Source organism: Vitis vinifera, chromosome 14 (genome assembly GCF_030704535.1).
Source record: "Vitis vinifera cultivar Pinot Noir 40024 chromosome 14, ASM3070453v1".
Classification (NCBI taxonomy): domain Eukaryota; kingdom Viridiplantae; phylum Streptophyta; class Magnoliopsida; order Vitales; family Vitaceae; genus Vitis; species Vitis vinifera.
The window spans coordinates 19,228,612-19,242,465 of record NC_081818.1 but is presented as its reverse complement, the minus strand read 5'-3'; positions in this window follow the sequence as shown (position 1 = coordinate 19,242,465).

The window sequence follows — 13,854 nt, the reverse complement described above, 5'->3', positions numbered from 1 at the left end:
CATATAAATTTTAGACCAAAAAAATAAAAAATAAACCTTAAAAATGACAAAAAACAAACAATAATTGTGATGTTCAACAATAATATAAGGTGTGTTAATAAGAAATATGATTTTTGAAAGCATATATTTAATTGAGAATAAAGGAAAATCATCTTATATTTATATTATGACATAGAGTTTATATAATAATAATTGTAATTATGAATATGTCATATATATATATATATATATATATATGATCTGTTGACTGCACACTGCCTCTTTAATAATGGGAAATTAATTTCAATTTCATTCATATGCATGTTTGACATCTTCTTTGTATCTAATCTAAAATATTGTGTGACATTTGTAAAGAATAACTAAATATACCATTGTCATCACAAATGAACTTGAACCCATATTATGATCTTAAGAAACCTAACCATTACCCATGACAAAAGTAGGATAAGCATGAGGCTCACATGTTGGGCTTAATGGATGTTGACTTTGTTCATGTTGTTCAACATCCCCTCCATTATAGTCATCACTATTACATCTCTCTATCATCATCCTTATAATCTCCCTCTTCCCTTAAGGCAAAATGATCGGAACTATCCCATCTTCTTCGAGGTAAAATAATCAAAACCTAAAGCAATAGCACAACTATTTGGCCAACATTTATGAAGTTAACATTAACACGAGGTTATATTTATGGTGACATTGCCTATTCAAATGAATTTGCTTTGCCTTTGTTATAATAAAATTATGAACATGTATGACAATTTGTGGATCAAAATTTTTATCATCATTATCTTATTGTAAGGGTGGATTTCGATCATCATCATCTAAGTGCAACGGATGAACCCATTAGAACTACTAGTCCTCTTTTTCATCTTCCTCGACTGAAATCTCCAAGAACTCAAAGAAATCTATCTTTGTAACTTTATCATGCACAACCTTCGTATTGCATAACTTTAGTTCATGTTCTAATACAAAAAAACTAAATGTTAAAGCTTGGATGGGTGAGACGGTTCCATTCTTTAGTTTGGATTAAAAATGAATGTGCTTTAATTTCTCTCATAAGCTAAAGATTATGTAATTAATGTTGTAACAAAATCTTAATGTTCAACTTCCTGAACCATTCAATTGCAAATAAATAAATAAAATGAATATATACTTTGGACCTACACTTTTTACATATATTACCACTCGATAACAAGACTCTTTTATAAATAATAATAATAATAAAAAAAATTGTCTTGGAAAAATAATGTTTGGTTTGTCTTTATGACTTTATTGTTTGCAAACTTCACATCTCATAACTTTAATTTCATATTGTAATACAAAAAAAAAAAAAAAAAACCTAAATATTGAAGTTTAGGGTAGGTGAAATGATTTCATTCTTTAGTTTGAATTAGAGTGAATGTGCTCCAACATACATATTACAGACTCATATTTTTCACATGCGTTCACACTCGATGGCAAGACTTTTATATAAAGAATAAAAAAAATTATCTTTGAAAAATAATTTTAGATATGTATTTGTGACTTTATCATTCGCAAACTTCATATTTTTCTAATTTTAGCTTTATATTGTAGTACAAAAAATTAATTATTGAAGCTTGAGGGTAGCTGAAACAATTTCATTCTTTAGTTTGAATTAGAACGAATGTGCTCAAACATGATTGCATACTATGAACTGCATTTTTTACATGTGTCCACATTTGATGGAAGATTCTTTCATTATAAAGAATAAAAAATAAATAAATTATTTTTGAAAAACTATTTTAGGAATGTCTTTGTGACTTTATCATTCACAAACTTCATATTTTCTAACATTAGTTTCATATTGTAATACAAAAAACTAAATATTGAAGCTTGGGGTAAGTGAAACGATTTCATTCTTTAGTTTGAATTAGAGTGATTGTGCTCCAATATAATTACATACTATGAACCCACATTTTTCACAGGCATCCATATTTGATGGTAAGAATATTTTATAAAGAATAAAAAAATATCTTTGAAAAACAAATTTTGGTATGTCTTTATGACTTCATCATTCATAACTTTAGTTTCATATTGTAATACAAAAACTACATATTGAAGCTTGGGGTAGGTGTAACAATTCATTCTTTCGTTTAGATCAAAGTGAATGTGCTCCGTTAATTTCTCTCACAAGTTAAAGACGATGAAATTTGTGACAAAGTCTTGATTGTCAACTTCCTCAATATAGGAGCTTTGTTCTCGTACATGAACCACCATTCAACTACAAATAAATAAATGACATGAATACATATGGACCCATATTTTTCGCATATATCCCTACTCAATTAAATTACTCTTTTACAAAAAATTATATATATATATATATATATATATATATATATATATATATATATATATATATTGTCTTTATGACTTTCTCATTTGTAGACTTCATATCTTGTAACTTTGGTTGCTTGTTGTAATAAAAAAAAACCTAAATGTTGAAGCCCGGGTAGGTGAGATGATTTCATTCTTTAGGTGGGATTAGAGCAAATGTACTTCAATTTCTCTCACAAGCTAAACATATTGCAATTTGTGACAAAATTTTGATGACTAACTTTCTCAATATAGGAGCTTTGTTCTCATATCAATCACCATTCAATTACAAATAAATAAACATGAATACATACCATGGACCCACATTTTTTACATGTGCCTCCACTCTATGGCAAAACCTTTTTATCAAAAAAGAAAGGTCTTCTATCTTCGAAAGATCATTTTTAGAATAGTCATTTGTTTTATTTTATTTTTTGATAGAAAAAAAATAAACTAAGAAATCTAAAATACTAAAGTAACTCCAATGATAGAAAAACAAGACTGACTGTGAACCACAATCAAGATTAGGGGTCAAATTATTTATCAGAAAAGTATGAAACACCTTTCTAACCTTAAATTAATACACTCCATTTAAGGAAGCTTAATATTCGATAATTTAATTAACAAATCCGATGCCATATAAAATAATGATAAAAATGTAATACAAAATATATGCAAGTCATGAATATGATGGACCTCAAATAAAAGAAGATTATGTACAATGTTGAAGGAAATTGAGGTGAATGAATGAAATCAAACTTAGTTTGACACTTCCCTTATTTTTTGTTCCTATAATTCACCAAAAACCAAAAAAAAAAAAAAAAAAGGCAAAATGTTGGATTATTAAAAATGAATTTGGACTATATTAAAAATGTTGGATTATTTTTTGTTCCTTTGTTTCACCAAAAAAAAAAATGAATTTTTTGGATTATTAATTTAAAAATGTTTTTGAAGCAATCAAAATTTTAAAAAACAAAAAAAAAAAGTCAAACTTTATTGCAACAAAATTATTAATGTAGAAATTCAATTATAGACATTATTTTACTCAACCAAATTATTTTTATCCAAATACAATTCCCATACAATATTACACATTTGTTTAAATATCAAACTAAAATTTCTTAGGAAAAAAAAAACTTTACTTTAGATTACTTGCAATATTTTATATTTCTACTTGTAAATATTTAGAAAAGATAAAGTTACTTCAATTAAGGCGCAGTGGATCAAATAAATAAAAATTCAAAATTTGAATGTAGTGAATAACAACTGAAAACATATAACAATGCAAACTTCATTTTTGGAAAACAATTTTTAGAAAAAGTAAAATTTTATTGCAAATAAATAATTAATAAAAAAATAGATATTGGGAACAAAAATAAATCTATTTATAATAAAAAGTTATCTACACATGACCATAATGAAACAAAAGGAATAAAGAAAAAAATTAATACATGAAATATTTTCTTCAAACCAAGTTATCTTAGTGTACTCCTTCATTCAAGATTTTTATATAAAATATAACACAACAATTTAGACATTGAATCAAATTTTATTAAAAAATAAAATTATATTTTAGAAAAAATAAAATTGTGTGTGAGTACTTAAGTGGAATTAATAAAATACCAAATGAATTTTATTAATCTTTAATTAAAAGTGAATCTAATCTAATCTAAAATCTCACTTACAATAAATTTTTAAATAAATGTCTTCCATTTTTCTTACCAATCACATCCTAATCTTCTAATGACCTCTTGTGTATTTCTTTCAATTTTTAAAATTTTTAAACCTTCTCTTTTTAACCCAGAATCATAGCTAATCAATCCTAATTCCATTCTCCCCCCACTTGTTTTTTCTTTTTTACTTCCTTATTTTATTTTGTCAAACCTCCAATTACTTCTCAAAATTCACATTTCTTTCCCTTTTCTCATTAATCAAACACATTTTTCCTTCTTAATCTCCTCTAATTTTCCTCTCTCAATTCCCAAATTTTCCTCTTTTTTGTTTTCAACATTCAATTTTTATACAAACCTACATTCTTCGGTCAAATCAATTTCAAGATTAAAAAAAAAATTCTCCACCAATAAGAGGGTTTTAGATTAATCTCCTATGGCTTTTCTCTCTCAATATTCATATCGCCCCTCTCTTATCTTTTCAAGTAAATGAGCCTACAATTAATCCTTAAATCAAGTCAACATGGGGCTCTAATTGTCTTTTACTTGGGCTTGAAGGCTCTAAACAAATGGGTCTACATCAATGACAACTTTGAGGGTTTACAAATAAGCCCCTCCTCGGTCAAGCCCATAAGTGAAAATGATTGTGTATGCACAAAAATGAAACAAAATGGGATCTATTGAAGAACAAGAAAGACTACCAAATAATCCTAATAATATGTATACTCATCACTCAAGTTTTCAAATAGTCTTCTAATAAGCTAATTAGGAGTTTAGAGCATATGAAAAAGATACCTATGGGGAAAATATATTGTGAATGATATCACATATGATAAAAGATAGAAGTCAAGGCAAAAAAAAAAAAAAAAATGGAGATAGAATTCTAGGGAGATGAGAGACAAGGATCAAAATGTGAGAAACAAAGATAAATCCAAGGATGTTGTTAGGATATTGAGTCTTGTTTATTTGTTGGCAATTTTGTTCCTTTTAATATTTGGTAATAAAAGTCCTTCAAGGGTTGTTGTTCGTCCAATTGGAAGTCACAGGTACATCTAAAAATGTTTGATTTGTGGTAAATTAGGCTCCTATGAGGTATAAAGAGGAACAATATCTTTTAAATAAACAAAAATTGATTTTCTATTAAAGTGCAATGAAATAAGGGATGCTTGAGCGGGTGGCAACATTCAAGCATTGGGACCACTCAAGCGCCTGAGGTGCTCAAGCGGTGGTTAAGTGCACTCGAGCGCTCATGAATTTCCTGCCAAGAATTGGAGATATTTTTTAGAATTTCACGCAAATTAGATTTGGAAACCTATTCATACTGAACCTCTTTAGGTTATTTTCCTATAAATACCTCATTAGAATCCTCTAAGGGTTAGAGATTGGAGAGATTTCAAAAGAATCTCCTAGAGAGGAAGCCTAATTTACCACACCGTTCTTGATATGCTACTTGGCTAATGATCGAAGAAGATACATCGAGTGAAGCCCAAGAAGAACTAGCATGACCTCAACTACTTGGCTAACCCTCTTAGTAATGGTATCTTGTTTTCATCCAAAGATACTATGTGAATAGATTGTTTAAAAATATTTTCAAGGCTTTTTCTATAAATAAATAAATAAAAAGTTTTTTTTTTGTTTTGTTTTTGTTTTTGTTTTTTGTTTTTTTTTTTTGTTATGTTTTGTTTTTTTTTTTTTCTACTAAGTTCGTCTTAAATCTCTAGAATTTAAAAAAAAAAAAATCTCTTTTTGAAGACATGCAACCGTGTTTCAATCGACATGCACTTTTCTTATTGACCTTCTTTGTTTTCAATTTTACTCACATGAATCAAATCCATGGCAACAAATAATAGAGTAACTCTTAGTCCTCATAAGCTTCATCATGATTATGAAGGATTGGGAAACATGAATTTAATTTGTGCACATTAATCTAGACCATGGTGGATTCCAACATACATTCAGTTTTTCCAAATGAGAGCCTACTACCACTTTGATTAACTCACTAACCTTTGAAATGAAAAATTGGAATCAAGGCACTTTAATTTTTTATAAAAAATATTTTGATGTTTTTATGATGTTCCTAACTTCCTAAAATTTTCAAATAATAATAATAATAAATAAATTTGAGCTTAAAATCATTTTTCAATTGAGATATTTAAATTGATTTTTGCATAGGTCCAATTTTAACCCTATTCTGGACACCTAAACTCATTTTTCAAAATTAAATTATTTTTAAAATTTTTAAATTTTATTTGGTATTTTTTCCTTAATCTATACTTCTTAAAATTAATTTTTGGACCTTGTTTTGTTGAAAATAAATTCTCAAAGTGGGAGAAATAAATTTTTTTTCCTGCACTTACTACATTGACCATATTCTATAGTTAAGGAATGTTTGGCTTAATGTAAATATACTCCTTGTGCACTTTAATCATTTTGTTATTTTTCCTATAACCAAGATATGCTACTTGGTTAAGGGTTTCATCTTTTCTTTTGACCTTCTTCTTGTTTACTTTAGGCATATTACAAACATGCCTATAAAATCTGGAGGTCTCATACACCCAAGATCTCCCGCCCAATGACTCAAAGCACGATCTTAGCACTCCAAAGTGTGGGTAATGGAAAAGAGGAAACTTTAGCTCTTTTTTTTCTCTCTCTTTGGAGATGGAAGATGACTAAGTGAAAGTCATTAAGAAACCCTAACCCATAAAAGTGCATTTATAGGATTACCCATTGGGCTTAAGTAACTTAAGCACATCAAGGCTTGGGTCACTTAATTTAGCCAAAAACGGGTCTTAATTGATTAATTAACCACATAGGGCTATCTAACTAATCAATTAATCTAAATCAAAGACCTTGTTCATTATCCACTATGCATCCTTACATAATTACCAAAATGCCATTATGCACAAGAATGAACCTAGAGCCAATCCAACCTTCATAAACCATGCCATCATGGTATATGAGTGCAGAGTAAGGACCATTAGGACCCATAGGAGTACTGGCTCCATCAGAATCCTATTTTGAAGTTGATTCAACATTTCAATGAAGAGAATCAACTGCATTCCAATACTCTATGTAAATAACAACGAGACAAAGTTTAGGTCGTGACCTATTATCCATTACATGCAAACTCTCCATAAATTAGTGTTCATAATTTAACAATGTAGTATTATCACCTATCAAGATTACCTCTCCAATCCTTGAGTTACATATCCCAATTATTATGTGATTAATTGACATACTCTAGCTCCAAAGAGTATATGTCAAATTCCACTAAAGGAATTATTATGGCCACAGATTTCATGATCATATATTCTTTGGATCACTTAAGAGGACTCACTGTCTCAATCCCATGAGATCATGCTGTCTCTACTGAAAATACTCATTGCCACCAGCCTCCATCAATAGTGACCCAATCTATAAAGATATATGACTACTTTAGGGTCCCACTCATAGGTCAAAGCCTCCTGTTGATTTTGGCACAGACTCAATATCCTCTCAAGGTTGAGAGTCCATGAAGTATAATACTTTGGTGAATCATGACAATTGATAGCCTTGCATCATGATTAAACGTAGGTTTTGTCTAATGTGCATCACATACACTAATGCACTCACCATGGGAAACTTATCCCTACGACCAAGATAAGTCATCCATCCAATTAGGAGGTGGTGGTACACTATAGTCTCTACTAGATTGCCCAAATCTATGAACCAATTGTGGACAACTTACCTATTTACAAGGAAGCCATGACTTGTATCTTCTGTGCAACTCCTAATGTACCCAAGTCGTGTATGTATAATATAAGAGACATGAGTTGAATTCTCAAATCAATGTCAATACACCAAAAGGATAGCAAAGAGATAGTTAAGTTTAACTTTGTTACGTCATGTCTTGCTTTCAAGGGCTCAATTCCAACAGTTCAAGGGAATACGACTTACTGTCTAATTCTATATTTCGAAATTGATCACTTAGAAGAGATCTAGTCATACCTTTATTCAAATTAAAGTACACATCCAGTCAATTCGATCTAAGATCTCTAGATTTATATTTAACACAACCTCATTGATCTACATACAACACAACCTGACTTTCCCTTAATTTGATATCATTTTTTTTTTTTTTAACTGGAGGCATTATACAACATGATCATTATTGATTTTTCATTTTATTTCATTCATGGTTGCCTTTGTATCCATTTTAGGGGTGTTTCCAAATGTTGCAAGTGAGTAGCTTACATTTAAGAGCAAATATCTTGGAAAGTGTATGAGAGTTATGCTTAACCAATGATTCAAGAATTTGCACTGACTCACTTTAAGAAACAATTATAATGATCTTAATCAAATAAGACATGTGGATAATAAGATTTGAGCATAACAAAGGATCATTCCAAAGTAAACAAAGTCTACTTTATGAATTAAACTTAAGAAGTCTCCCTCTTGATCAAGCACAAGATGCAACTAAGGTTGAAATTCACCATACAAAGCATTTAATTATCAAGAATCAAGTATGTGAATAATGATTAACAAATATCTAAGAATCAATCTACATCAAATCTTTTGGACATAGTATATTTATCCAGTTCTCAAACTTGAGATATTATAAATCATGTTAATATATCAAGTAAATAAACACAAATTTGATTTGGGAATGTCCAGATCATAAGTATTTTTTTTTCTCTAGATCTTTATCCTAATATAGTTTTTATGGTCATATGTTTATGTTGCGTTAGATCTAGAAAGCCCTAAGGATAGTTGCATGCACCCTATGAGATCCAAGGATAGGGTTTCTAACATGAACATCAATACTTATGTTTCTATTGTTGAGAACCCTGGATTACTCTGTTCTCATGCCCTAGATTATGTAGGGTGCATGCAAATCTATCATAGGCTCTCTAAATCTATCGTAGCAGATAAACAGGTATTAAAAAAAATACCATAGAAAACATAGATCTAGAAATTAAAGTCACATACCTTTGATCCAGATGTTCCCAGATCAATTCCAATCATAGTAGATAACTCCAAAGTCGTAATGGATCTTGTAAACACCGTGATCTTCCACCCAATGACTCTTCCTTATGTTTAGGCCCTGAGATGGTGGAGATCTCAATGATGGAGGCTAAAGTTTTTTCTTTAGACTAAATGGGTGAATGACAAGACTTGAAAACCCTAACCCCTAAAGGGGTATTTATAGGTTTCCTATTAGGCCTAAGTGACTTAAGCCCACCATAGGCTTGGGTCACTTAATCTAGCCCAAAAAGATTGCTAATTGATTTATTAACCATACAAGGCCTAATTAATCAATTAGCCCAATCTGGAGATACCACTCACTTATCCCTGTGCAACTTTGCATAATTACCAAAATACCCTTATGCACAAAAATAAATTAAAAACTCATCCAAACCTCATAAGTCGTGCTAACAAGGAATATGAGCTCAAAACATGGACCATTGGGACCCATAGGAGTATTGGCTACCTTAGAATCAAATTCTGAAATTAACTCAACATCCCATTACAGAGAGTAAACTGTACTCCAATATCCTATGTATATTATAACGAGACACCAAGTGCTCAAGTCCATGACCTACTATCCACTGCATACAAACTCCCTATGAACTGGTGTTCATAATCTAACAAGGTAGTGCCATCACCTATCAAGATTACCTCTCAAATCCTTGAGTTACAGATCTCACTTATTATGTGATCAAATGACATATTCTAGCTCCAAGGAGCATATGTCAAATTCCGCTAAAAGAATTACTGTGGCCACATATTTAATGATTACATGTCCTTTGGATCACCCAATGAGACACATTGTCTCAATTCCATGAGATATCATGATGCCTTTATTGAGAATACCTTTTGCCACCAGTCTTCATCAATAGTGACCCAATCCATAAGGATATATGACCACTTTAGGGTCTTACCCATAGGTCAAAGCCTCCTGTTTATTTTGGCACATACTCAATATCCTCTCAAAATTGAGACTCCATGTAGTATAGTAGCTTGGTGAATCATGACAATTGATAGCCTTGCGTCATGATTCACTATAAGTCCTGTCTAGTATGCATCATATACACTAGTACACTCACTATGGGAAACCTATCCCAATGGTTAAGACAAGTCATTCCTCCATTTAGGAGGTGATGCAATACAGTCTCTACTAGAATGCCCAAATCCATGAACTAACTGTGGGCAACTTATCTACTTACAAGGAACCCATGACTTGTATCTTCTGTGCAACTCTTAATGTATCTGAGTCATGTACAATGTAAGAGACATGTATTGAATGATCAAATCAATGTCAATACACCAAATGGATAGCAAGGGGATAATTAAGTTTAACTTTATTACATCATGTCTTGCTTTTATGGGCTCGATCCCAACATTTATGTTGGTCCTCTTATACATTGATGGTTATGCATTGAGTTTTAAAACTAAAATTATCATTAACTCTGACATATGAACTTGAAACCTCATTCTTAATGGATTGATGTATAATATCTGAGAAACTCACTTGATTTATTACTAATTAAACTAATCTTTGAAAGTTCTTGAACATGATGATCTACCCAAGTTGTTTGTTTCTGTATTTCATCTCTAAACTTAGTTATAGCAATTGGTTTCTAATTAAGCTTGTTTAGTTTCCTTATTCCCTTAATAAATTTTATTCTTTTCATTGTAATTATATGAGGCTTCAAGCGCTCAAGTTTTGTTGCCCATACTCAAGCGCTCTTTCTAGTGTTACAAATGCTTAAGTGTTGTAAATTATATCTAGCATTGCTTCAAGTGATTAGACTACTCAAATGCTCTAAGTCATGTCCAATGCCATTTCCAACACTTGGGTTGCTCGTCGGATAAACTACATCAAGTTGTTTTGAGCACTCTAAGTCTCAATTTCTTTGTCGTTTGAGGTCAATTTGCTCAGTTTCTTGAGTTTTTGTTCACATAGTAATGTTTTGTACCTCGTTTTTAACATTCCTAGGGATTTAGTTTTATTTTGAATTTTTTTTAAAAGTTATTCTCATTTTTTGTGTCCTTTCATATTTCATTACCTTGTTATGGTGAGTCATCGTCATCCATGTGAGGTAACTCCTCCAAGGTCACATGAACCCATCTATGGCATCTTACTATTGGGTCATTTCAACCTAATAGCTTCTTTAGTGCAGTGTTTCCACTCCTAAAAGGCACAATCGCTTCTATGCCTTCCACACTTGTCACATTAAGATCAAGCATCTGGTCAATCTTAAAGCTTTCTAGGATACTCCTCTTCCCATCATAATCTAAGAGCAAGAGTGGAGGACTCTCTTTTCACTCCTAGGGACTTACTATCCCCATCTAGTGCAGATGTTCTACGCGAACATGCGCTCGATAGATACCAAAGTCACTTTTTGAGTGACTATACACAACCAATCTTTTCTTGTTTCTTCTCGTTCCATTCAATGTGTACTTGGCATGTTGTGACTTAAGTCTCACCTTCCATTTTTCTCTTCGAAGGTTCAAACTCTCATAAGAGGGAAGCTTGATTCCATTCAAACCTTTCTTTATGGTGTTCCTCACATTTTTCCTTCTTACATCTTTATCGTTGGCTTCTCCAAGCCAACATAGTTTCTTGCTATGTTTTTCACCTACTCTTTCTACTCTTCGACCTATTTGACCCAAATCTATCAATCGCTTGCTTAGTTACATCATTCTTTTTTACCATTAGTTTGATATTAGTCAGGTGATCTTGGACGCGATTACTCCATATCATGATCCTTTCTACCAAAGAAATGACCTTCTTTTTCCTCTCCTCATCTTCTGTGTCTTGGAGAACGTAGGTTTTGAGATTGACCCAACCTTGGGGTTCCAATCCTCTTATGTCTACTTAGATAGGAGCTTTTAGGCCAAGCATTATAGTCACGTCTATGGACCCATGACATCCCCAGCTCACATGGCCCTCAGGATGTGAATCTAGATGTAGTATAAGAGGCATTATCAAATGAGGATGAGCTTCGAGTTGTGGAGCAGGATGCAGTTCTAGAGGCAAATTTTCTTGAGCTTGCTCCTCACACTCTTTCCAATTGTGGTCATGCGAGTTCTTCGCGAGCTACCCATGATCAATCTTCTTCCATTGACCGAAATTCCTAAGAGACTTTGGATTCCATGGCCCGACTTCATCCAAGGATCGACTCACAAGAAACTCAACTCCATTAGATCCAAGGTTAGCTTGACTATATTATATCATGGATTCACTGTTAGGGCCCCTTGAGCTCTATCCATCCTCTACCACCTTTGGATGTTTAGATTTTTATGTTTTTTTTAATGTATTTATTTTGATATGGATTTTGTTAGTTTATTGCATATCTTTTGTATCAAGAATCATATTTTTTTTGTTATATATATGATGTCTCTTTATCTTTCTCGTGTGTGCTTTCTTGTTCATATGTCATATGCTTTACCATTTTGTGACCAAAAATGGGAGATCATTAACCATATTTCACTCACTTAAATATGGGGAGTATATTACTTTTGAGAGCTAATTGATAAAAGGTAATTAAGAAATTAATTCTTTGACAAAAGGAAAGATATTCTTTAAAGGAAGTTAGTAATTTTTTAATCATTTAATTCAATTCATTTTTTTATTCATTTAAATTTTAAGGAAAATTAATTGAAATATTGAATGAAATTAAACCTGAGACATTGAAGGAAACCAAATTAACTAATAAAAGCATACCTTAGAAGTTTTAAAAATATACTTGACATAGATGCTTCTTGCAAAATATTTCTATTTGAATCGTCTATCTCTCTAGAACTATTATGAGTCATAGAAGCTTCTTCTCATAATCTTCACTCCCTATTTTTTGGTTGGAGATAAACCTCTAAACTTTATTGTTGAGCTATTGTGTCTTATTATGTTTCTATTATATTTAGTTGATTTGCATACATACATACTTCTCTTGAGCTTAGCTTTATACATTGGTGTCGCTACAGGGATTTGTTCCTTTTTTATGCTTTCACAATGCATTAAGCAAAATCTCTAACTATCCTATTATGTTGTTTTGATTATATCTTATCCCACACATTGCTTTACCTTTGGTATAGTTTTCTATATGTGTTGGTTATAGGGTTGGAAGATAAGTACTATAAGATGATGCAAATCATTCCCTTAGTTTAATTTTAATTGATCGATAATGTGTGTTATATAAACTCCGTTAAGAGAGTTTGAGTGGGTTTATGTAATAATATTTTGTTACAAACCTGCCAAAGAGAGAGATTGTTAGAACATTGAGTTTTGTTTTTATGTTGACAATTTTGTTCCTTTTAACGTTTTGCCATAGAAGTTCTTTTAGATAGTAACTTGCTCTCCAGTGAAGATCAAAGGTTGTTATTCATCATATTAGGAAGTCATAGGTACATCTAAAAAGGTTTGGCTTAAGGCAAGTTAGACTTTTATAAGGCATAAGAGAATTAACTTTGTTTTTTAATTTAAAACGCTTTAAATTATTATTTTGAAAAAAGGTAGGATTGCTTAAGTGATCTAAAGTGCTCAAGCACTGAAGACTGCTCAAGTGTTCCACACAGCTCAAGCGCCCGAGGCGTCAAAGTTGTTCTTCAATTGGCTTGACGATCATGTTGATCATGTCGAGATTTTTTCACGCAAATTTGGTTTAAAAATCTTCCAAAACTGAAACTCTTTGGGTGTTTACCTATAAATACGTCATTATAACCCCTAGAGGATAAGTGATTTGAGAGATTTCAGAAGAGATCTTATTTTCTTTAGAGAGGGTTTCTTTGGAAAGAAAACCTAAAAGCCACAAATTCCCGATCTTTCATTTAAGGATTCAATCTTTGAATCTTAAGTTGAAAA